The 27114-nt window shown below is 41.3% G+C and overlaps 1 protein-coding gene across 2 annotated transcripts in view; it reads left to right on the forward strand.

Annotated features, from left to right (window-relative positions):
- PPP2R2C (protein phosphatase 2 regulatory subunit Bgamma) overlaps positions 1 to 27114 on the forward strand; it is a 204495-nt gene that overhangs the window by 35109 nt on the left and 142272 nt on the right. The window lies entirely within an intron of this gene.

Below are 27114 nucleotides of genomic sequence, written 5' to 3' on the forward strand. Positions count from 1 at the left end.
GAGTTCAAAGCCAGAGAAAACAGAATTTTACAGTGCCCTCTACTGAAGCATAATGGGGAGTTTTTATCATATAATTGATTAATTAACCTAGTATAGACAATGAAGGTCTTGTGTTTCTTTATTTTTTACTAAGCTATTACCAATGTGTGTGTATGCTTTGACGATACTTTGTGAAAGGAAGAAGGTGTTGGAAGATGAATGATCTCGCCTTGAGCTCCTAGGTCATGCTGAGCTAAGAATACAGATGGAACTATGGTAAAGAGATAGTACTAGTAAATAAAAGGGACCAGGATTATTTGTGCTTTGGCTCTAAAGCCAAGAAACATAAAAATTTGCATCTTAATGGCTAAATGTTTTTCCTCTCCAGAGCAAAGCTGCATGATACTTCTGAAATACCCACTGGTATGGTCCTTGGCCTGTGCTGTCCTCAGTCCATTCCCAGACACTGTAGGAGAGCTCTAGCTGACACAGACAAAAGCCGTTCAGGGAGCTCTTGTAACAGCTTAATGGGACATAAATTGCATGCCAGCACCCAGCCCCACGCTCTGTCTCTAGCTTAGCAATGTAGACAAAGCCACAGTGTCTCCATGGTGCCAGCTTGGCTTGACCCCACACTTTGCTCACTTGATGTGATAATTTAGCTCCTGCACTTCCTTTTGAAGTAGTTCCCTTGCAAAGAAAACCCAGGCAGAAGAGGTGTAGTGTATTCAGGATCTGCTCTGGGCAGTATAGATGTGAACTGTGCCACCCTTGGCTGTGCTCGAGCTCTGCCCCAGCAGTACTTGCATCTTTGTGTGCCCTAGCCTGACCTACTTCTATGCATGCCTTTGGCATCGTGCTCTGATTCTGGGGTTGTGCAACACAGCTTTTGCATAATTTTAATTGCTTCGAACTGAAAACAAACCAAACCCAGCAGAACAACAGCCAATGCATCCTGAGGCACCATATGTAGCCCACAAGAGTTACAAGCCAGGTGTTGTGCAACGTGGACGTGAAATGAGCTGATCTGAAAGGTGCTCGTTCACAGCAGCGTGGATGGGAACCAGTCAGCTTTAACTGAAGTAGGGCACTAGACTGTCTCCATTTCTGGTCCACAGGCACAATGGAAGGATGCTGCTGTTCATATCATGCTTCTGTATGAGGCAAGCTGTTCTTGTTAGTAGCCAGCAGCTGTTCCAAATGCTGCCATTTCTTACCAAAAGTTGCAACATGCTAATATTTAGACTTAAAAGCCCTAACTGATCTTGCATTTAAAAAGCACTACATTAAACTCTGATATACTCTAGTTAAAAAGCATTTCATTTCAAAAGAATCCAACTCCAGATTTTCTATTTTCTGGTTAAAATACATGTAAGTTGGGCTATAATTGCTCATGCAGAAGTATCCCTATACACTATTAAAAATGCCCTGACACACAACACTTTGTGGAGCATTCCTGCCACAGGGACAGCCATAGTTTTCGTACGCTCAAGAACAACTAGATCCATTCATGGAAGAAAGATCTGGGAGACACTGTCAGAAATCCAAAAGCTGTATTCTGAGGTAGTCCCTGATCTACAAATTACTGGACTCCAGGAAAGGCTTTTCTATGCTGTTCCTGTTCTTTCTGTTTCTCCTGAGACTGCTTTTCCTGTCAGGATACTGACATATAGGGATCTTTGAGCGTGTACTGCTGATTTGATACTCTTAGTTGCAGTTGCCAATAATATTTGCTTTTGCAAGTGTTGAATATTCACTCTTTTTCATGCTCAAATATATTCAGTCTCATTTTCGTAAATGGAACAACAGCTGTTTAAAAAAGGAACTCCTGTAAATGAGAAGTAGTTTCTGAATCTGCATCTTGTTGATGTTGTCCTTACGGAGCTGGGCACTTTGTCATTCCAAGCAGTTTTATGTGAGAGAATGGTGGTGTTTAAATGTTGCTGCTAAGCACACAAATATTGTACCCTTGTCCCTGGGCTGATCTTTTGAAAGACACAAACAAAATATGACTGTGGAATAAGAATGTAACCTATACAGCGCATATTAAATAATTGGCACATATTGGTTGTATTCAAGTGGTGGTATAGGTATTTTCTTCTTTTTGCTTTTTTTTTTACATAAAACTGCAAGGTAAGGAGGTTTTGAGTTGAAGAACGACTGAGGGAGCTGGGGTTGTTTAGCCTGGAGAAAAGGAGACTCAGAGGTGACCTTATCACTCTCTACAACTTCCTGAAGGGTGGCTGTGGTCAACTGGGGGTTGGTCTCTTTCTTCAGGCAGCAACTGACAGAACAAGAGGACACAGTCTCAAGCTGCGACAAGGGAGATATAGGCTGGATATTAGGAAAAAGTTTTTCACTGAAAGAGTGATAAAGTACTGGAATGGCTTGCGTGGGGAGGTGGTGGAGTCACTATCCCTAGAAGTGTTTAAAAAAAGACTGGATGTGGCACTTGGTGTCATGGTCTAGTTGAGGTATTAGAGATGGGTTGGACTCGATGATCTTGAAGGTCTCTTCCAACCTAAAAATTCTGTGATTCTGTGATTCTCTTTTATAATGTTAATTTGTAGGTTTCATATATTGGCTATTTAAAACAGAGGGTAAGTGTCCAGAGCTGGGTAAGTGAGAAGGAGGTGGGAGGGGAATGGGCCAGCACAAGAAGCCAGTGGAATTTCCATGAAGAACAGAAAGAGCATCCCATGGCTTTCACCATCCCTGTGCTAGCTTTCTACATGATACCAATTGTAGCATCAGTAATTCTGGCTTCTAACTGCAATTGTTGATTTTTGATTTTTTTTTCAGACCATTAGTTGTGACTACAAGAAAACTGAGAACTGTGGCAAAACTTTGTTCTCTGACTTGTGCTGCATGATAAATATGATGAACACTTTGTGCCTTATATTGGGCATGTTGGAACTTTAGAAGGAAATGACATTTGAGTTACACTTGCAGATTTACGTATAAACTACTTCATCAGCCCCTTGCCTTTCTGTTACTGAAATTTCATGAGCATAAGTTACTGATTTTCTGCTGAAATTATTTTCTGCTTGAAATTTCAAGGCTTGCTGGCATACTATCTTATGCTTGGGTAATACCACGAAGATGTGAATTACTGGTTTTGTATTTCTGAACCTTTGCTGAACACCTTTTCCATTCTTTGTGTAGTGGTTATTTGCTTAATGCACAATTGTTTTTGCTAAACTCATCCTTTCATAGTGCCTATTGATTTTGAAGTGATGCTTCTGCTCTTTTTCCCCCAGTTTTTGTGACCTAATTGTATCTCTTGAGTATTGCTATGGTAATAACTTCTATTTTCTTTATCTGCTGTGTGTATTAATTTTAGTCTGTACTGGTTTTAGCTATAACAAAAAGAACTAGAACAGAAGCACTGACCTATTTGTATTGTGTTAGATAATACACATTTTCAGTAGAAAGCAAGGTGCATCTTCAAAATGGGTCACGTCCTGTAATCCTGACTAAAGTTTACGTGAAGTTCAGTGTATTTTTAAAAATGAAAAACAAAGGCCTCACCAACATTTGAAAGTGAGAAATACACCTGCAACTGTCAATTTAAAAATTGCATAAAAGTATTTTTAGTCATGACACTTAAATGAGGTTCTGTTCTCTCTCCTTTCTCCCTATGACAGCATTTCCAAGTAAAATTACTACAGCTGTTATTTAGCTTATTTTACATGAAAGCCAGCTCCCAAATCTGTGCATGTAGTAAATACTCAGATTTTTCTACAGTATGTCCAGTTATGTAATGTTCAATTTTATATACCTAGCTTAAGTGCTACTTCAAGATAACATTCCATTTAGTGTTTAGTATTGATGATGCTGTTCTAATGAATTCTCCATAATCTTCCCAAAGTGTAGCTGATTTGAAACAAGTGTTTTACAGATAAAACAGTGTGTTCTAAATATACTCAGTTAATTAAAGTTGCTATATAAATAGTATTAGTAAGGTCAGTGTCCTGTCTGTCCTTGCAATACTAATTTATGTTTTATCTTTATTTAATATTAAATTCTGCATCTTTTGCCCTTTAAAATGTCTTCATGCAAAGTGTGTTACTGATGTTAATAATTGCAGAGGCTGCTCACAAGGCTGTGAGTCCTTAGACTTAATGTGAAACCTAGAGGCAATGACTTCCTTAAACTATGGTGCTTCGTTTAAGAAGGGAAAATAACTTTAGTTCTTCTGTTTAACTGTTAGCATTTTATTGCTGTGCAACCATGTCATGGTTTGCTCTGGCTTCTTTTTCATTCTTGAAGTTCCCAGGGGGAACTCTAAATCCCTGTTCAAATGTGTTATTGAGTTAGTTATAAAATCCTTGCAATGAACACTAGAATACCTAAGAACTCTTACTAAGAAAGAGGTTTTCATTGCTCATTCTAAATTGTCTTTGGAAACTACTAGATACATTCAGCTGTTTCTTCTGCAACTTTTAACAAGTTTTAAAATATTTTTTTTCATAATGCTATAACATATATGTATATTTTTATATATTTATATAAATATTATTATGTATTTTATTCAATATACATATTTCTCCAATCACTAGTATCAGAAAATGTATTTGAAAGCTGGGAAGACTCTGTTTGAGAGCATCTGGGAAGACTGATCTGAGAGCATATGGAAAAGCTTGGCTGATTCTTTAGATAGCTTAATGTCTCCATGGCAAATATATAAAGATACATATGAGACCTTTTATTACATGCTTGTGTTGTCTGTTTTTAGTATTATTTTTAAAATTTTAAAATTTGTCCCTGTAAGTCTCTGTAGAAATACATGCAACTCTACTAGAATTTATTTTCTCTTTCATCTGAAGTTGCAATTCAGTGCAATTTCAGGTTTGAAAAGACCATCAATTTCAACCTATGACCTAACTCCACCTTGTCAACTAGGCTCTGGCACTAAGTGCCACATCCAGGCTTTTCTTAAACAAAAAACAAAAAAGATCTTGGAAAAAGTCCTTTTGTCTACTCTATCTGATACTCTCTTTTAGCATAGTTGAACTGTGCATAGTTTGTGTTTCAGGGTTTACTGCAGTTTTTGTTTGTTGTTTTTTACAGGGAGTAAAGTTGCAAATTTGACACTTTATGATGTATAAGAATTCTTAAAATTATACTGTCAAAATAAGAAGCTATGCAACTTCTGTAGTTTTATTCCATCTTTTGTTCTCTTCTAGGGCTGGGCATGGGCTCAGAAAAACACTTGAATTTTAGAAATGCGGGGTTAATGCCAAGTGTGCCAAAGAGGATGCTTGTTTGTACAAGAACAGAACAAGAAGGGCCCCAATCTTGCACAATCCTTGCAAAAGTTCCTATAAAATAAGTCTGCTTCAAAAGGGGGTCCTTTGTGAAATCTGTGTAGGTTCTTGGGAAAATAGTAAAGGGCTCCATGGTGTGGAGCCTTGATTTGTTTGTGATCGTGCTGCTTTGTTATGATCAAGAAAGGATAAAAAAATCTGGTGTAAAAAGTAGGACAGAGCACTCATCAGCTTTGTGTAATTACAGTTGCTTAGTTATAGTACATGTTGAAAATGCATTTATATTTAGAATATTTAATTCTTACGAAAATTGAAATAAAAAATTTAAAAATTCTTTTTTGACAAACCAAATAATTAGGGCTATTTCCCATACACAAGCGTGTTAAGAACAATCTCAGTTCTCATACTAATTAGTTGTGTGTTCGATTACAGTTCAAATGTTTGCAACATTTAGATGTAGAAGTTTTTCTGAACGTCTTATTTGACAGGAAGTGCTCCTCTTTGAATATTGCTTCATTACTTGTAACTTTTAAACTGTTACAAAGAGTCTGCAGAACTTGACAGAAGCTTATCAAGCAATGCAGAGATCAGTGACAGCACTTTGGGTGAGGAAATGATCAAGTCAGTCAGCTTATCCTAGGGACCCTTCAAAGCCAAGGCTTTTGAAGAAGTTGTCTTAGAGCTGTTGCTTCGATGTGCTTCACACCAGTGAAGGGTTTCATGCTGTTTTCCCTTATCAGTTGTGAAGTGGTTAAATAGTGTGCCTGAATGAAAACCTAATTTGCACATTATTTTCAGTTGGCCAGTGTTTCCCCTTTCTATTCTGTAGATGGGCTCTTGAAAGCTGTTTCCTTTGATAAGGCTCCCACCTCAACAAAAGAAAATCCTACTAAGAAGAAAATTGATTGGCCTGGCCCTGGTGCTCTCTTTGGCTGGTGTCAGTGTGAAGCTGCTGGATATGGAGAGGAGTAGAGAAAATACAATATCTTATGAGAAATAAGGTAATATGAAAAAGAAAAAGAAATAGATAAATAATTTACAAAAACATAGCAATTTCAGAATGTTTTAATATGTAGCAATGTAATACTTTGAACACCTAAATATTCTGTGTAACAGTCATTTCTCTCTAAAATCCACTGCATGAAGATTACAGGCTGCATGTGCAGCTTTGGATCCTCATGCATAGCTTTCAGTGATGTAAAAAATACCCCTGGAAATAACTGTAAATGCATTTTTCCATTAAAAGACAGATTAATTGCATTCGTTTTCTATATTATAACAAAGTGTGGCAGTTGGCTGCTAATTATGAATAAAGACATAGCATTTTTTAACCTTTCAATCTTCAGGTTTGAGTGTTTATTTTAGGGATTAAGCTGGAAGAGGTTTGGAAGCAAGCCAAGTGTCAGTGTTTTAGACTTCATCACAGCATCCAGTCCGATGAATGAATCTCAGTCTCCTTGCACTTCTAAAACAAATCCAAGTGGTTTCTCAGGTTTTGTCAGTCCATTGTTGTATTTCTTTTTTTTTCTTCATCATACAGCAGATTTCTCAGAGATGGTTGTATTATTAGAAGGAAGCGATGTCAGAAACTGGTTAGCTTTAGTTTTGGGATTTTTGTGATTTTTTTCACATCAGCAGCATATAGTTTATGTCTTGTAAGTTGTATTTGTGAGAAGACACTGTTCCTTTATCCTGTGAAGATGAGAATAATACTCTGAAGCGTGAGGCCTGTGAAAGATACCATTTAGTATGAGAGAATAAAAACTGTAAGATTGTTTTAATGGAAGGCACTACTCCATAATATGTAAGCATTGTTAGAGAATGAAAATACAGAATCAAAGTCAGAGCAAAATTCAGTACTGATGTTTCTAAACTCGGAGAAATTATAATATTTTAGAATGGTAATATATATATGGGGTACTAGATGACCTTTAAAGATAATTTTCAACCCAATCTTAAATAATACTCATTGAGTTTGGGGATCTTTCTGAAATATAATTTTAATTAGAGCTACACTTGCCATTTGATACTGTAAAATTGGTCTCCCTTATTTTGATACAGAGTAAGTAATTAATGATTCATCTGTTGTTACAGCTAACCAATTTATATTTTATGTTGCCAGCTGGTTTATGATATGTCAGAGAGACAGAGACAGGTATCATGGGTGTACTATATGAAAAATGCAGGTTTTATCTACTGTTACATAGACAGAAATTAATCAGAAAGTGGAATTATGATTTTGCATTACTGAAGATATTATGAAAACTGCTTGTAAGCAGAAAAGACAAAAGCATTTCTACAAATGAGTGGAGAGTTCTGTAACTGGAAATGGAGTATTAAGTTACTCTCCAGTGATATTTTTACTGGCCCCCTTAACTGGATCATCAATGTCATATGTTGGAGGTACTTATATTACTGGGTGTTCTCTTTAATTTTATCATTTTTACTGTGTCAGCTTTTATTATCATTAACAGCTAGGCTCACAAGCTCAATTGTATCCCAGCAGGATTTCAGATTATTCCTCAAATTGCAGCAATTTGTCATAATGTCAATGTTTTTTAACCTCTAACCCTAGGTCACCTACCAAGGCTGCAGAGGCTGGATTTCACATGCCACAGATTCAATTTATATTGTGTGTAAACAATTACAGGGCCTCACAAACAAACAAAAGGCAGTCAAAGTCAAAACTAAAGGTCAGAGTCTAGCTTGTCATGAATCCATTCTAATTGGATTTTTTTTTTTTTCCAAGTGGAATATAGGCAATGCAGTAGCATCGGGTCCTGGCCATAAAATGTAGAAGAGGTGAGTTAGGCTCTTGTTAATGGCAGAACCTGTACTGGTGGTGGCAGGAACAGAATTTTGAAGAATTGCTGTGGCAACAAGTATTTCTCATTATATGTGACTGTAAAAGTTTTCAAGGGTTTTGATGGTGTTGTAAGAGAGAAGCAAAATGATCTTGAAGTTGAAAGAATGTTCTGGTTCAGGACATTCAAAGCTGGGGAAGGGAAGGGAAGGGAGTGACAGTTTATCCTCTGGTAGCTCATATGAGTCCTCAGTGCTGGGGAATGTGGGAATGGGTGGTGGGAAAGCTCTGAGCCATCCCTGCTGCCTGTGCTGGCCAGAGCTGTCTTACAGGACCCAGCAGTGCTGGTGTTTGCCCACACCAGCAAGCTGTAGGACAACTCAGCAGCACAGTGGAGGTTGGGGAAAATTTACCGTATTCACAAAAAACATGTGAGATGCTGGAGTGTCAGAGAGAGAATTGGATGGTTAAATGCGAAGAGGAATTGCAATTTTTTTTTTGTTCTCTTTTTATTCCTTTTTATTATTTCAACTATTGTTGAAATATGTTGACCTGCTTGTTTATTCTAGAGCTTTGCCTGTAACAATGTGATGTTATAGAATAAATAGTTTACTGTGCTTCCTCTGAAATGATACTGTATAAAATTACTGGTCTATTACTGTGTTTTCTGGTGAACTTGAAAAGCACCCATCATTGGCACAAATAAAGGATAAATCTTCCTGGTTTGTTATAGATTAATGGAATAATTAAGAAGCCACTCTTAATTACTGTCCCAAGGAGTTATAGAAATTACACTTCTAAGAGTGCTACTGAGGAAATCTGTAGATTAATTTTCTTTAAATAGAACTATGCAAATTGCATACTGCCAGATGTTTCTGCCACATCTTATTTGAAAGAATTTTTTGATAACATAGCTGCATGTTAAAATTTATAAAAGTGCTTAACTGATACGAGGATGAGATTTATGGTTGGATACTTAACAGTGCTTAGCTATATGCTTAAATATACTTGACAATATGTAGTCAAGCTCATAGGGTCCACTTTGTGGAAATGGCTAAATTTACCACGTTCCCATTTCTCCACTGAGTGTCTGAAACGTAAGAAATTACCCTGAAAGCTCAAGCCAGGCCTAGAGTATTTCTTGCATGCATACATTTTGCATAACACAAAATGCAACTGTATTTCCTTTTTGTTATGTTTTTGACAGTGTGTTAATATGGGTTAGCTTTGATGGAGGAGGTGTGCAGCAGTATTATCTGGCAAGGAAAAAGACTCATTTTACAGTGAGACAGGATTTTTTTAAAAGCTTATACAGGTCGACAGTGTTTATGTGCGAAGCAAAACAATGACAACTAAAAATCAGTGGCACTTAGCTATGGGATAATCAGAACAAGTCAGGATCAAGAGCAGTGTCAGCAATCAGACTGTGAGGCACGTTACGATGAAGTAAGAATGGCAGTGGGGGCGTTGATGGTGGAATTCTGTAACTAAAGAGATGAAATAAATGACAGTGGGTATGAGGAACAGCCTATAGTCATTAGCATATGTAATTTCATCTCCTCTGGAGACACTCAAGTGGCCCTCTGGATGCAAACCCAAGTAATGTGCTCTTGAGCACCCTGCTTGAATAGGGAGGTTGGACCCAATGACCTCCAGTGCTCCCTTCCAACCTTAACCATTCTGTGATTCTGTAATTTTGTGATTATGGTAGACACCTTGACTTTAAGGTGTTTGTGCCCTCCCAACCCATAAGATGTACCAACCCCCCCTCTCTTAGAGCCTGCACTCATGGCATGAGGGATTGAAGGACATCCCTCCTGGAGTATCAAGGTTTTTCAGAGAAAAACCTTGACGTCTCTACAAAAGGTCATTTTTCTCTTGCTGGGGTCTGCAGTGTTTATCCTCTTCTGCTATGCCCACCACGTTGACTTTTGAATTTGCCTTTATTCCTGCCAAACTGCCATAACCGCAGCTTACTTCTGCTTTCCCAGACTATTCACTCATTTTACTGCTTCTGTTCCATCCTCAGATTGCTGGTCACTGTGCCCTTAGGTGTGGTGTCTCAGAGATAGTTTTCTTCATGCCTCCCCAGGTAGTTGCTCCGTGAAGCTTAGAGACATCATTCTCTTTTCTTTGATTTATAATTGTCTTAAGCATACATTATTGCATTACCTTTCCGTGCTTTGGTCTTTGCTTTGTGCTGGCTCAGCAGTTCATCAGTTGAAATTAGTTCATTCTCTTACAGACTACAGACGTGCTAAGGCACAGCATTTACGCTTGCTCAGCAGCTGTGTTAATCCCTGTCTAGCTGTAGTAAGGTTAAAGATAATTTTGCAGAGTTTAGCAAAAATTGTACTGTTAAGTGGCCACCCCTCCCCTTCTTTTTTGTAGAGGTGGTTAGTGAGGCACTGGGTCTCAGTTTTGCTTAGCAGACCTTTCTTCTCCAACAGCAGGTTATGCTGGGGCATTTTGGCCTCTGATGAGGGCTCCTATTTTCCCCTTTGCCAAGCTGAATTTTCTCTTATGCACTGTTGCATTCAGTTGTGGTCCAGATCCTGTTCAGGTGACTGTTTTTCTGTTACATAAAGTAATCATCAGTGCAAAAACTTGAAACTGACTTCAGGTTTGGCTCAAAAATTTCATATTTCCTGGCCATGGTGAGCATCTCCATCACTAAGACACAGATGTGTTCATTTTACTCGGGATAATTTCTTGTTCTACAAATAATACACTTTTTATTAATACCTGGGGCAATTTAAGCAGGAAATATGGTAAACATCCATACCCATTTTTTTTTTCTCTTGTATTAAAGAAAATGATACTGTATTTCATGTATGAGTTAGCAGTACAAAATTATATAATAAGGTAGGACTGTTTTCCATTTTTTTTCAGGGAATAATACTCAGTGTCACTCCCTATTAGGGCTATATTCATACTCAGGGTCCAGATCTTATCTAAAAGCATGTCTCCTTTGGGACCTGATTTGAGGTCTCTGAGCTCTGGAAAGAATGTTTGAACACTTCTGTTCCTGGGTGCTGGTTCTAGGGAGCTCCCCCGAGTGGGAGGTTTCCAGACTGGGGGTAGGCAAAGCACTTTACCCCACTTTTCCAAATCTCCTTGGGGCCAGGCAGCGCTGTTGTTTTCATTGCAGCACTTAATTTGTAGGTCCTTCATTAGGTTGCAGAATCAATTAATAGCTTTTCACTTGTATTCTCCACTGTAAGTTTCCCTATAATTTAATTTGCCTTTACTATGTCTTGAGCCAAAAAAAAAAAAAAAAAAAAATCATTTGGTATTTGTGCTTCCATTCCTTTCAGCTGATTCCTACAGCAGCCTTCTCAGTCATTGTTTACTGTGGAATTCTCAAATTCCAACGTCAGATGACCTCTGTGATTTGTTCTGTTTTTCTGAATTTTAATTGCTGCTGTTGGTATTAGGGTGGCCAGAAGTGGAATAGAACCTTTAGCTGCATTTGCTGTTTACTGCAATGTAGTATGGGATTTCATACTCCTCAAAATTCTGGGTTTGATGTGTCTTGCAAACTTTTAATGTCATTCAGTACTAGCTTTCTTTCTACATTTCTGCATATAAATTTCTTCTTTTTTTTCACACCACTGAATGCTTGAGTTTGTTTTCTGTGTTTTTGGGTTTTTTTTTCCCATTTAAAATAGCTTGAATTTATTTTTAGCTTTTGTTTTGCCAACTAAGTATTATTTCAGCTCTTACAGCAGGTGCAGCATTTGTTTGCTATACATCTGATGCTACAGTAGTTTAAATATTGGGATGGTCTGAAGGAAAGGCTAACAGCAAAATCGTTTATATTGAACTAGCTTTTTTCCCCTCTCTCTTGAGGCTGTTTTAGCAATATTGCAGTAAATATTATGTACATGAAAAAAAAAACCCAACAACCTAGCACTGTATCATTTTCTAGAATGGCTCTTTGTTTTGCTTTTTTGTTTGCCTCTGAGGCCCAGGAAGGCTGGGATCTGCAGGTGCTTGAGATGGCTGGAATTGTGTGTCACCTTAGTTATTGGAGAACACAGAAATATGCAGCTACTCTTTGTGGTGTAAGGTAATGCTGGAGAAAAAGCTGCTTGCATTATACCTGTCCGAATTAATTAATTACACTGGTGAAAGGAAGGAGTCAGGTTGAATGTCCTGTCAGATGCCATGTCATTAATTCTGTGGTCCTGTGAATAACATGGTCTTTTGGGCTAAGTTCCCTTCAAACTGACATCTTTTTATGACTGTGTATAGAATTCAAAACCCGTAATAAATGATCCTGTGTGTTGATTTTATTTAATAGACTTGTCATGGGCAGGAATTGTTCCTGAATTATTATTACCTGGAATATTTTGAGGTCTGAATTAGTAAAACGTTACGAAGAGTGCCTGTGGTTTGCATTTTAATGTGAGAATGAGTATAATCTGATAGTTTGATTTGATTTTAATTATTTTTTTAAGTCTGAAAAATCAAGAATCATAGAATGTTAAGGGGTCAGAATGGGCTTACAGATCATAGTCCCAACGCCCCTGCCATGGGCAGGGACACCTCCCACTAGACCAGGCTGCTCAAAGCCTTACCCAGCCCAGCCTTGAGCACTGCCAGGGATGGGCCAGTGACAGTCTCCCTGGGAAACCTGTTCCAATGCTTAACCACCCTCACAGTAAAAAATTGCTTTGTAATATCAGACCTAAATTTCTCCTCTTTCAATTTGCACCCTTTTCAATTTGCACCAAATTGCACCTGCAATTACTCCTTGTCCTCTCACTATAGTCCCTAACAAATATTTCAGAGGTATTAAAAATTCTCAGTCAGCTTCTGATATTTTATGATAGGCCATAGTATTTAAAAGAATTTCTTGTTTCCTCATTTGATTTTGTGTGGAAAGTTCATTTCTTTATATTTGCTTGGATCTCTTTCCTCTGGATTATTTTTGCTGTTGAAGTTGTTCAAGCTCCATCTCTGGAGATTTCTGTATCTTATTGGCTTAATCTTTTCAGAATGCTGAGTTTTGGAAGCTGTGCTAGAAAGTGTTTTCCTTTCTCTGTGGTTTGACTGTGCAGTAGCCTGACCACCCAGCTGCCACACCAGGGTACTGCTGAAATGTGTGTTCTGGTCCACTGCTGTTCAGGAAGGATGGATATGACCCTTAGCACGGGTTTGGAACTGTTCTCACTTGCTTTTCTCCCTCTCTTCCCAGTTCTTTTCTTGTATAAACATGCACACAAATATGTCTACACAGTGTAAAGAGGCTCTGACGGTGCCTGTATCCCTGCTATAAATTCCTTTATCAGGCCCCTTTCTGATCTGTATTTTAAGCCACATTTCTTTGGATTCTCCAGTCCCTCAAGTGACAACTTTATAATTATTTTGCACCGTGTATATAAGTGTAGGTTCTTATTTAGTCTCTTTCCAGGTTTTGCAGTCTCATCAGGCTTTATGTCCCACTCCAGAGCCTGACACCTGCAGAAGTTATTTGAGATGTGGGTCATCTTGTCTTGGGGTATGAAGTTAGTTTTGCAATTGCAGCCTCCCCTGTGCAGTGACAGGTCTCATCTGGAGAGCATTTCTGACAGTGTGCTGGGTGATTTGCTGGGGAGGCAGCACACAGCTGTGTCCTGAGGCTGGACTGTTGTGACAGTCCCCCTCAGCAGCCTCTGGCACCGTGTTCTCTGATGCCTGTGAGCTGTTCATCATGAGCAGCCACTGAAACATTTCCTTCATGATTTCCAGCCCTTTCCAGCAGAACTTTAACCATCCTTAGGATCTACTTCTGCTTTACAAATTAATGTTTTTTTAGTAGTGTGGGTAGATTTTTCTGCTTTCTGTGAGCAAGAAAGGGTGTAACACAAAAATTTTAGTTTGTATAAACTGTATGCAACATGATGTTAAAGGCTTGCATGTAGACACATACATTTAAAGAGCTTTTCTCCCTTGCATAGCAGGAGAACGTGGTAGTGAGCTTTACTGAAGTTGTAGGGTAATTGGAGAGAGGATGCTGTCGTAGGGTGTGCCTTCAGAGAGAAAGTGACCCATGCACCCCAAACAGCAGTAACAAAGTATATGCTGTCTCATACAATAGGTATGAGGCAACCTGCAAGTGATGCTGTATTTGAGTTAATTAATACCTGTATAAAGTATTTCTAAAACTAAACTAAATTAGCAAACTTGGTAGTAGGCTTTCTCCAGCATGTAATGCAATTATACCAAACCTAACATAATATTTCTTGTTTGGAATATATTTGTATTAGCATTTCAGTTTGAGAAACCTGGGAGCACAGAACCTCTGTAGAAAGTTAAAGGCTAATTTGGAAGTATTTGTTTCAACACTTGTCCCCAAGCCTCCTTTCTTCCTCAGGCTCTGTTTTCCTTGTCCACCAGGGTCCCTGGCTCACTTGGCACAGTGCAGGCCCTGTCACGGAGAGGTTTTCTGCGGGAAACTCATCTTGAGCCCTTCTCCTGTATTTTCTTTTTCTTTTACTGTGGTGTTGTTTGCAGTGGAGTAAATAATCTGCCTTGTGTTTTAGAGGATGCAGAAGGTTGTTTTAGAAGATAAATGACATGGCTAAAGCCTCACAGATGGCATTAGTGCTTGGTCTTTTATTCTTCATCCAGCACTCCTTCCCTCAGACCACTCTTCCCATTCCTGCTGCAGTCATTGAATAGAGTTAACCTCCAAATTACTAAGTTCTGGGAAAACTTCCAGCCTCTCCTTTTGGCATCTTGTCTGTTCTTTCTGCTTTTCCTTCCCCTATGATTTTGCAGCCTTGCTTTCCATCTCTTGCTAAACCTAGATCCCACTGAAATCTGTTGCAGTATTCTGAAATTTGCCAAATTAAACTTGCCCCTAGAGTGTGCAGAACTCCTGGAATTTGCTCATGCTCTTGATACCTGCTTCCTTGAGCTCACTAGCTGATAGGTTGCAGGACTTGTTTTAGATGTGATTTTAAACCACAAAAGGACCAGGCAAAGATGCAGTTGCTGTTTCTAGCACAGCTCCAGCTCTTTGGCTGTGGGCTTGCTCTGGCCTGATTCAGGCCAGTCGATGGGGAACTGTTTATGTTTCCAAATTCTTCCTTTCTTCATAGTGAACACCTGAAAGCAGCACCTGGTTTAGGCTGCCAGACTGGATTAACACCTCATTGTGGAGCACAGTGGCCTGGTGTGCAGCTGCTGTGGTAGGGTGGGGAAACCTCCATGGCAGCCAGAATGATGCAGTGGCCCCAGAGAGGAACGGGGGGCATCCTGGGGCACAGGAGCTCAGGGCATGCTCAGGGCATGCTTCAGGGAGCCTTCTTGCAAGAACCCTTATGTCCAAATATCCTGGCTGCATTCTCTCAGTTAGTAAAAATCGTTAAATCAGGCTCAGAGCTCTTCATATTGATTAGTTTCACCACTCTCATCAGCACGCCACAGAAAAAAAAGAGCAAAACTGCTGGCTCCTCTGTGAAAAACTATGAGCAGGGTATGTCTTCAGTTCATCCCATGCTCTGATTTCTGCAAACCTCAAAGCGGCACTGACTCAGCCCAGGATCCTTACACAATGTTCACCCAAACAGAGAGGGTGAAAGACATCGACAGAAATTGGCTGCTGTAATTTAAATTACTCAATGATAACTTTTAATTTCTTGCTTTCCAGGATCACCAGCTGCTGTGAGGCATTAGTTTTACTCTGTGTCTGAATTATGTAGGCTGAAAATAAATTATTTCTTCTGGGCAGGTGTTATTTTTAGATTTAACACAACAAAAGGTAGTGTGTTGAAGAAATTTCCCCTTTTTGAATAATGACATGTTTTTTCAATTGTGATAGCAGCCATTAGTGTTTTTCAAAATCATTGGGCTGCATCATAATTTTAAATATTAAATATTAAATGTAACTGAAGACTGTAGCAAAATAAGAATTTAATGCTGTAAATGTAAAGATTCTAAATGATTACTTGTGAGATTATGTTAAAATAAGACAAAATTAATTTTTACTTGAGAGCTGTGGTTGATATAATTTTTCTTCTATTGCTTTTTATGTTAGCTTTTGGCTAACATAAGTATCTATTTGCTTTTGTTTCGCTGTCAGAAATAATCTAAAAAGGAGCTGCATGGTAGTATATATAATGTATACTGAATTGGCTGTTAACCAAATACAAAAAGGACTTCAGAAGGACTTACAAAGGAAAACTACACAAACTCAAGGGAGTGAATTTGCTGTCTTGTACCTGGCTGAGGGCTCTGAGTCCTTCTCTGTCAAGCTGAGTAGAGCTGGAGGAAGACTAGGGCAATAGCTTTTTACCCCATTGTAATTCCTTGTTAGTTTGTTCTTTTAAATGGAAGTATTTTGAGCAGAAGTATGAATGTACTGTATAATCTTATTTTTGCAGGCATCATGAATAAATAAATTAACAGAAAACTAATTTGCCAATTAACTGGAAAAGTCAGTAGCAGGGCATTTTACATCTCTGTGCGTATGTAAAAGGGAGACAATATCTGGCTTATAAACATTTTTTGTTGGTAAGCAAAATCAGATGCAATGGGCTATGATTGTCAAGGGTTGGCTAAATATTTTGTAGTGTTTTTTTCTGCAGCTGACTAATTGTATGTTACCTTATTTCACTTCAAGAAACTTTGCACTGTTATGCGCAGTTTACTGATAATAGGATATGGTTAGAAGCAAATGCTGTCAAAGCTCTTAAAACTCTCCTCTGAAGTCTTAAGGTAATATTTTAAGTTGGTCTGCTTTTGGTGAAATCTGTGCAGCTTCTAAGGGTTTGGCTTTTTTTACCATCATAGTCTTTAAATCCCTTGTTCTTTACAAATAAGTAAAGTTCTGTGCCAATTGAAAATTCAGTTTCATTTCAAGCCACTGTATTTTATCAAATGAAGTACAGGATGATCTGTGTATGAAAAGTTTAGTTGGATGAAAAATATATTTAAGTATTCCACTACTATTTCTTTCAGTTGCAGTTCAAGCTTAATTATTCTAATTCAGATGGAGTGATGAATTTGGGTGTAAAATGGAGACTTGGAGTACCTGATGATGTTCTGTTTCAGTTATTGAGAGTTTTAGTTATTAAAGGCTGTGCTCTTAGTGTCTGACAAAGTGAAATAGAGGCTCTTCAGGAAAATGTGTTCAAGAGAAGAACATAAATGTTCTGCAGGAGCAAAACAGGATGGCCATGTATTCAGCAGGTGTTTATAAACAGGATTGAACAGTAACCTTCAAGACAAACTGCCTTCCAATGCCTAATTCCTCCATCTCCTCGGCTGCAGAGCTTTGTGCTGGAAATGTGATGAGCAAACATGATCAACAGTCATTCAGCTAAAGATTTGTTCTCGTTCAATTCCTTACTGTTAGACTACACTATTACTAATCCTTATATTCTCAGTTCCATTTGTGTCATAAATAGTTTTAGATTCCTTCCTTCCTTAGGAATAGTTTTAGATTCCTTCCTGGCTGCCTCTGGCTTCAATTTCTGGTTTATTATTATTATTATTTAATTGATTGACTGTTTTTTTGTTTTGCTTAAAACAAAACTTTCTACCTTCCCCTTTCTCTTAATTCTTCTGCCCAAAACTCTAACAAAGGGAAATGTAGGTGTTATAAATAGGCAGGAGTCGATGTTATCTCCTTTTAATGCCTTTATTAGTGATTTCAGCAGAGGGACGGCTCGGGGTAGGGATGCCCTTGCCCACGCTGCACCAGCCGGACACCGCCGAGGAGGAGGTCTCGTCGGATCTGCGTCGCTGTCGTCGCAGAGCCGGAAGCCACGCCTCACGGGAGTCCCTAGGCTCGCTGATGGCTCGAATGTCTAGGGGGGTGACTCTTAGCAGGGACTTCAGAGGTTATGGCGACTCCTCTCGGTGTTTATAGATGATACTGGCAGCTACCTTGGCTCTTTCCCCACTCAGTGCTGCATTCCGTCTCTCCGGGTCTTGATCGGGCTCGCTGTTCTGAGCGGTTCTTTGGTTCTAAACTCACTTCTGGCTATACTTGATTTGCATAGAGGCGGTGACAGGCCCAGAGCAGGCGAGGAGTGGGCGAGGCCCCCAAGTTGATGGGCAGGCTGGTATGTGGGCGGTGTCTCGGAGAGCAGCAGGGCTTACAGACTAAGGTAGGGGTGCAGGGAAAGTACGGGACGGGATGAATGTAACATTCGAACCACAGAATCAGTGCATTTACGATTGGGTTTTAGGGTACAACAGTACATTAAACAGATAACTAACAGATAACATTGATACATAGAACAGAGGATACCCACAACTAACTACTAACTGCTAATAACTAATGGCCTGGACCCTTTGTTAAAATCTTTATCTTTCTCAATCCCCCCTCTTTTTCTTTGATCGAGTTTAACTCGCATCAATTCTTTTGAGTTCTTGGTATTGATTGTAAATTTCTTCTGCTGTACTTAGTTCCTTTATTTCTGATGTTAAACTCAACATATGTGGGAGCTTTTGTGTATTACCTTGGGATACTTGGAGGCTTGCTTGCACTGCTGATGTAATAATTCGGATTAGGCAGGGTAGTAAGCATGGGATGAGTATGAGGCTTACTAATGCACTCAGAGCTATAAAACTTACTTTCTTCCACCACGCCCCCTTGGATGACCAAAATCTGTCCCACCAGTCAATGTTTAGTAATGGGGTCCACTCCTGGTTTCTCACGTAGGCGACTCTCCTGATTTCTTTCGAGATGTTTCTAATGACCTCACTCTTATCGTCAATCTCAAGGCAGCACTCAGAGGTATTAAACTTCCCGCATATGCCACCCTCATCGGCTAACAGGTAATCCACCGCTAGTCTTATTTGATATACCACTGTCCTAGTTTGGGATAACTGCTGGCTGATATGGTCTAATGCTAGGGCAGTGTTATTTGATATTACTTCTAAGACTGCCTGCAGCCTAATAATTCGGTTTAACATATAAACGGGAGTTCGATACCCCCACGACCCGTCTTGCGCCCAGGTTGCTGGTCCATATGTTTGTATAATTTTTTCAGGAGTCCAAACTTCTCCTTTCCAATCCTGGGAGCTGCCCATATTGATTACGGTTCGTTTTTGCCTCTTTAGGTTGTCATATAATGGTACTCCCAGGGTGTTTCCAGATTGGCGTGGCAACAGAAAGAAAGCTGGTTTTATAATTCCTATAGTGCAGCTCCCTGCCCAATCCCTGGGAAGATGTGTATACGCTTTGTCCCCACAAATCCAAAAGAGATGTTCGGGGGCGTTCCAGAACGTATTTTGGGTAATAAATGGAGATTCCCAGTATTTCGAGATTTCTTCAATTCCCCAAAAGGGGTTAATTCCCCGGTCAGTGCATTGGTACAAGTCATACACCTCATTATAGATACATCCTGTTCCCGTTTTCCTAGTTGCCCAGTAGGTGTACGGTTCTCTGGGAATCCACTTTTGGATGAAGTCCCTGATAATGAGGGTTCTTTTACAGGCCATTCTCCCCACTGGGGTCTTGTATCGTTTGCCTGTTCTTTTAATGCATTCTTCTCCGACTACTTTAGTTTTCAAATCCCATTGCTCTATTTCTCTTTCCCCTATGTATGGTGGTTCTGGCTTCATCATTTTCCATTTTAGTATGTCTAATGGTGATAAACTGATCCCTTCCCAAGGCCATACGTCTGCTACTTGAGTACTCCCACATATCCAGCAGTTAGTTAAGTTCAATTCGTGGCTAATCCTCTCAATTAGATCAATGAATAAATTTTCGTTGGGGAGTTCACTTAATTCATCTTTTCTGATGGTTAAGGGTTTTTCTTTCACTAGGTCTGAGGCCCCTTCCTGATTGTCTATCTTTTCTAAGCAGAACCATTCTCTCATAGGGCATTCTCTAGTTAGACGCTGCCTATAATTGGCTATATTCTTGGCAACCCAATATTTCTTACCTTCCTCTTGGCAGGAGGTAAGTTGTCCGGCCTCAAAACAAGTGGGGTTTACATTCGTATGAACCCTTATCAACTGCTGTAAATCCTCCCCATCATAGATGGGTGAATAGCACTTTGTGCAAGCGGCCCCTTCTGTATGTTTATTCATCGCCAGGACTAGTATCAGTCCTATCAGCTTCCCCAAGAGTCCAGTATGAACCATGATTGTTTTGGTCTCACCTGGGCTTGCCTCTTGGGACTTAGGGGCTCTCCGCGTTCTGTCCTTAGGGTTCTGTAGTTATCTTTCCTTCCACTCAGAGGTTAATTTGGTTATTTCGCCCTTCTAAAGATTGCTCTAGGAGAGAAATTTGAATATATGTTCTAATTTACTTATCTATTTGCTTAACTGCTTTTAACATTAACTGAACTTTTATTACACAATGTCAACAATTTTCAAACTTAATACAACAGCAAGTGATTTATAATAACTTTTCTTCACTTGAATTAATTTCTTAATCACAGTTCTTTAACAGTCTCTGGGGCTCAACTGAGTTGCTCCAGTCTTCTACTGAGTTTTTGTTTTCCTTTTAAACGTCAGTTTTAGCGGGTCCAGTTGCGGGGTTACCGTCCAATCGGAGGAGTCAGCTGGTTGGCTTAGGTCTGGGGGTTCACTTGGGGGTGACACAGGTCCTTTTACTCTAGTGATGTGGGTCCAGCCTCTTTCTTTAGTGCGTACCGCGGTATGAGTGGTTAGGAGTACCTGGAAAGGACCTTCAAATTTTGGGGTCAATGGGGTAGTGCTCCAAGATTTAATTAAAACCCAATCCCCAGGATTTATTTGATGTATGTTAGCGTCGAGTGGGGAAGTCTGAGGAATATACCCTTTTATTCTGAGATTTTCTAGTGTTTTACCGATGGTCTGTAAATACTTTCGGGCGGCTGTATCACCTTCTATATATTCCCCGGTGCTGTGGGTTGTTAAAAGAAAGGGGAGCCCGAACATCATCTCATAGGGGGAAGCCCCTATATCCGATCTTGGCCTAGTTCTGATTCTCAGGAGAGCTAGGGGTAGACACTTTAACCAATTTAACTGTGTTTCTTCGATTAATTTTGTTAATACGTTTTTAAGGGTCTGGTTCATTCTTTCCACCCTCCCTGAGCTCTGGGGGTGCCAGGGGGTGTGCAATCTCCAATTTATGCCTAATTCTTTAACAGTTTGGCGCAGAATTTTAGCAGTAAAATGAGTTCCCCTGTCTGAATCAATATTATTTACTAACCCATACCGAGGGATTATGTGCTCTAGGAGTATTTTTGCCACTACTTCCGCTGTTTCCTTTTTGGTCGGGAACGCCTCTATCCAATGAGTAAGGTGGTCGACCATGACCAATAGATGTTTGTACCCTTGGATTTGAGGCATCTCAGTGAAGTCAATCTGAATACTCTGGAATGGTCTCAGAGCTAGTTCCCTCCCTCCAGGTATGGCTTTCCTCGCTATCCGTTGGTTGACTTTTTGGCAGATCGTACACCCTTGCGTTATGGCTTTTGCTATGCTGTATATTCCTATGCAAAAGTTTTCTTTTAAGAAATGATCACATAATCCCTGGGTTCCCCAGTGGGTTAGTTCGTGAATTTCGGTTAAAATCCTTCTGGCTAGGGGTTTATTCAAAAACTTCCTGCCATCCGGAGTTAACCATTCCCCATGCTCTCCCTTCCTCATTCCTAGGTCCTTGATCGCTTTTAATTCTGTTCTATCATACTTCGGTTTCTCTTCCCCTCCCTCTTCCTCTGATGTTTCATTTAAGGCTAATATTCTAATTGATCCTTTGGGGTCTTGAGCTGCTCTTTTTGCTTCTTTGTCTGCTAGTTGGTTCCCTTTCCCTTCAAATGTGGTTTCTTTTTGATGTCCTTTTACATGTACCACAGCAATCTCAATGGGTTTTAACAAGGACGTTAAAACTGATCTTATCATTTCCTTATGCACTAGGTCTTTCCCTTTTGAATTGAGATATCCCCGTTCCTCCCAGATCTTTCCGAAGGTATGGACTATCCCAAAAGCGTACTTCGAATCGGTGTAAATAGTTCCCCGGTCTCCTCCTAATAGGTCTAGTCCCCTTTTTACAGCATAAATTTCGCAGAGTTGGGCAGACCAACTCGAGGGTAACTTTCCCGTTTCTCGAACTTGAATGTCTTCTATGGTGGATCCTTCTACCACTGCATACCCTGAAACCCTTTTCCCCTCTAGAACTCGTGATGATCCATCAGTGAATAACCTTTTTCCATAAGGTAAGGGAGTACTTTCCAAATCTTCCCTTACCTTCGTCTGGAGACTCATAAGTTCCAGACAATCATGCTCCAAGTCTGGAGGTGGTTCCCCAGAGAGGAACTGTGCAGGGTTCAGGTTTTTGGAAACTGTTAACCTCAAGTTCTCCGAGTTTATTAAAGTGATCTCATATTTCAGGATCCGGGAATCGGTTACCCACCCCGGGGCTTCTCGGCTCAAAACTGTTTTGATATCATGAGGTGTATGAATTTGAATTTTTCCATTTAATGTGAGCTTTTGGGACTCCTCAACCAACACTGCGGTGGCGGCTACAGCTTGCAGACAGGCTGGCCACCCTCGGGCTACAGGATCTAATATTTTGGAAAGGAAAGCAATTGGCTTTTTGCACCCTCCCCACTCCTGAGCTAACACACCATAGGCCACTCCTCCTTCGGTGTTCACAAATAGATCGAATTCTTTCTTCAGATCGGGCAGGCTCAGGACAGGTGCAGTGGACAATTTGTTTTTTAGTTTTTCCAATTGTTTTTCATCCTCTTGTGTCCACTCTATGGGCTCTGGACTTACCAATTTATCATAAAGGAATCTCACATTTTGGGTGTACTCATCAATCCAATGTCTGCAATACCCGAAAAGGCCTAATAATTTTCTTATGTCTCTTTTGGTTTTTGGAGCAGGTATTGCTATTATTCCAGCAATCCTTTCAGGGCTTAATTTCTTGTATCCTTTGCCAATCAAATGCCCCAAATAGGTCACTTCTGGTTTCACGAATTGTAATTTCCTTTTTGATACTTTCAGCCCTTTTTCCCCCAGAAAATTCAGGAGTTTAATGCTGGTGGTTCTCACTTCAAGTTGGTTTTCTCCTGAAATCAGTAAATCATCTACATACTGGAGGATTTGCACCTGTCCTTCTGGGGTGAATTGCTCTAGCAGCCTTTCCAAAGCTTGCCCAAATAAATTTGGTGACTCAGTGAACCCTTGGGGTAGGCGTGTCCATCTTAGCTGCTGTCTCCTCTTTGTTTCAGGATGGTCCCATTCGAACGCAAACCAGTCTCTGCTCTCCTCTGCTAGTGGACATGCCCAAAATGCATCTTTCAAATCTATGGTGGTGAACCAGGCATGCTCTTGGGGAATCTGGCTCAGGAGATTGTATGGATTAGGGACTACAGGGTGTTTGGTGATAGTCCTCTTATTAATCTCCCGTAAATCCTGAACCAATCGATATTTCCCTTCCGCTTTCTTCACAGCTAAGATGGGTGTGTTATGTGGGGACATGCATGGTTCCAGGATGCCTTCTTTTAACAGTTGTTCAATAATGGGGATCAACCCTTTCTTTCCTTCCAAAGACATTGGATACTGTTTTATCCTGATGGGAGGAGTTCCTGGTTGCATTTTAACTTCTATAGGTGGTATATTCAGGAGGCCGCTCTTCCCTCCTTCTGCCCATACCTCTGGGTTTATTTCCTCTATGTCTCCGGCAGTTAATTTCATAATCTTTACTTTCATTTGGCCGCCTTCGGGGATAACTCCTATTCCTAATAGTACTTGCAAATCGCGTCCCAATAGGTTGCTCTCTAGGTCCGGTAAATAAATAAAATCCGCTCTTATTTGTTTGGAATTCCCTTTGACCTCTATTCCTTCTATAATTGAGGCTGTGAATGGTTTCCCCTCCGCCCCTACGACCTCACATGTTCTAGTTCCGACCTTAACTCCCACTGGAAGCTTCCTAATACTGGATCGGTCTGCTCCAGTGTCTACTAAAAATTCATATTCCTCGTGTTGGGGACCCACTTCAAAATTTACTATGGGCTCACCTCGGTGGTACATCGGGTCCCCTAGTGCATAGAGCCCATGACACCCCTAATCCTCGTTGTTTTCGCCCTTTAATAGCTTCTCTAAGGCATCCTGTTCTTTTGTGATGGCTTCATCAAAGGATAATTTCTGACACTCTCTTCTTATGTGTCCAACCTCCCCACAATAGAAGCATTTTCTGTCCTCTCCTGGCCTCCCAGGAGTCTTCCAAGGTGGTAAGGCCCTTCCTCCCCCTGACTTGGTACTTCTCCGATTGGGAGGGTTTTGATCTTGTATCGCTTCTCTTGCTACAGCCACCATTATCTTTGCTTTCGTCTTGGTTTTCTCCTCCTCCCTTCTTAGATAGACCTTTAAAGCCTCTCTTAACAACTCATTTACATCTTTTTCTTGCCAGTCTTCTATTTTTTCTAATTTCCTCCTAATATCGGGCCAGGACTTGGTGACGAACTGTGTCTTTAACAACACCTGACCCTCGGGACTATCGGGGTCTATACTTGAATAAAGTTGAAAATTCCTCTTTAACCTGTTTAACCAGGTTGCGGGAGTCTCGTCTTTCCCCTGCATATTATCAAATGCTAATCTGGTATTATTGCTTCGGGGTACTGATTCCTTTATACCTTTAACTATTAGACTCCGATAGTCGTCCATACTTCTCCGGTCTTCCTCCCTGTTCGGATCCCACCTCGGATCTACGACTGGTAATTTGTAATCCCCTGGCGGACCCGTTCTGTTTTCTTTCTCCCAAGTTTTCATCCCGGCGGTCCTAATCATTCTAATCTCTTCTGGGCTAAATAAAATCTTCAGAATCGAATTCATCTCTCCCCACGTGTAGGTATTGGGGCCCAAAAATTGATCAACTTGATTCGATATGCCTACAGGGTCCTCTACCAGGTTTCCTAGTTCTTTCTTGAAATTCCTCACCTCTGAAGCTGTTAGTGGAGCATTTACAAAACCGACCCCTCCTGCAACTCCACCCATCGGGACTTCCCTTAAGGGGAAAAGTTTAGTTCTGGACCGGGTGTTATAGTTATGTCCCTCTGGGACTTCAGTTGCCCCTATGAGGTTGGTACTGTGAGAGGGGTCCGTATTCGGGGTGTTAAGGTCTAGCTCCCAACTACGAGGTGGAACAGGAAGTTTAGATGGCGATGGAGAATGTATGGAGTTTGGAGAGACTGGCTGCGAGACTGAAGGAGGAGTAGGAGAAGCTACAAAGCTATAAAAGGGGTTTTTACTAGAGCTATGAGATGTTACTGTTAGGGGTGTATTCCCAGAAAAATTCACAGCACCTACCAGAGGTGCATTCATAGAAAAATTAGTCCCCATCGGGGACGTATCTACCGAAAAATTAGGGGAAGGGGAATTAGGTACAGGGGAGGAAACTGGTGAGGAAGGGGTCTGAGGACTGACTTGGGGTAGATCAGGGTAAATAGGAGGAGGGGGTAAGTGCTCAAGGGGGTCCCATACAGGACCCTTCTCTTCTTTCTTATCTTTATTTTTCCCTTCCTTTTCCTGCATCTTGCAAATTTTTACTGTCTCGGTACCTGATCTTACATGCATCCAGCAAGCAGCATACCTTAGCTGCTCTGTGTCTACTTCCTCTTGGGCTCTCAAATATTGGTTTAACTGTGAGCTCATCCAAGAGTCGGTGGTACCGTACCATGGCCATTCCCCGGGTAGATTGAGGGTTGGCCATACTTCCACGCAATAGTGAATCATTTTCACTTTGTTTAAATTCTTAGTTTTCTCATTGTTCTCCCACTGGTCTAACATTCTCCCTAGTGGGCTATCAAAAGGGATGTTAGCTACCTTCCCTTTTCCCGCTTTTCTCTCCTTCCTGATCTTACTTCCACACACACCCATTCTTACTTGGTCAAATGAAAATACTCTACTGTGTCCTTACCCAAAGGAAATCTTACGACAGGACAACGCAAACTAGAAAAGCGACCTTTCTTGAACTAAAATCTTATAAGGTGCCCCTACTCAAACGGAAATTTTAAAGACGGGCAACTAAAATCTAAAATTTCATTCACTCTGGATAGCTTACTGGCACGCCCTTAGGTCCTGGCCACTATCCCTCTTTCACTCTCTCAGACAGCCTGTTGGCCCGCCCTCAGGGCCCAGCCACTGTCCCTCTCTTACTCACGACGCCACACTAAACTAATCCCCGCAGACGGCCGGTGGACCGGGGCCCAAGGTATCAGGCACCGCCTGCAGCCAGGATTAGTGCGTCGCGGTGCGACACTCACTCTGTCCCTAGCTTTGAACTACTCGCACCTCAGTAATTCCCTAACCACACACACCCCCACCCGGGACAGCGTCCTGTCCGCCCGCCGGTGGGCTGCCCCCGGATAGCATAGACGCCTCCGCCCAACGGTCCCAACGTGTCCGGTAGCGTACCCTAGTGGTACCTCCGCCCAACACTCCCGTCCGGTTTGCACGTCTACCCCCGCCAGGGCAGGTCCCTTACACCCGGTAGCATAACTCCCCTTTGAGCTACCCCCGCCCAGTGTAAGGCTCGCACTCTTGGTCCCACCGTACTACGCCGGATTAGCGGCGCACCCCCTCGTTGCCGGCCCGTAGGTCCGCCCTTAGGACCCCAGCCGCCGCGCTACGGGCTTCCTACCGCCCTTGCTCGCTGGGTAGCCTGCCGACCCGCCCTCAGGGCCTCAGCCACTACCCCGGGTAGCCTGTTGACCCGCCCTCAGGGCCCAGCCACTACCCTTGTGGGGGGGGATCCCTAGTGGGGCCTCCTACCAGTTGCCTATCAACCTCACACGGGCCACTCACACCCTAAGTTTCCTCCGCCCGTTCGGAGGGGGGCCCACTATGCCCCTGGAGGCGCCTCACTCGCTCAGGCTCCACTCGCTTCCCCCTGTTCCCGGCCGGCCCCCTCGCGGGAGTCCCGGAACCGCGGTACTAAGGGGTCCACACTCGCTTCGGAGGTCCGAGCTGCCGGCCCCCGTCTCATTCACACCACACTCGCTCGCCTCCACTCCCGCCACCGGCTATACTTACCAGCCGGCGCTCCTCGGCGCTGTCTTCCTCGATGCTGCGTCCCTTGTTGCTGGGGTCCGATGTTCGCCAGCTGTCCCAGGAGTTCGA

This window comes from Hirundo rustica, chromosome 5 (assembly GCF_015227805.2).
Source record: "Hirundo rustica isolate bHirRus1 chromosome 5, bHirRus1.pri.v3, whole genome shotgun sequence".
Classification (NCBI taxonomy): Eukaryota; Metazoa; Chordata; class Aves; order Passeriformes; family Hirundinidae; genus Hirundo; species Hirundo rustica.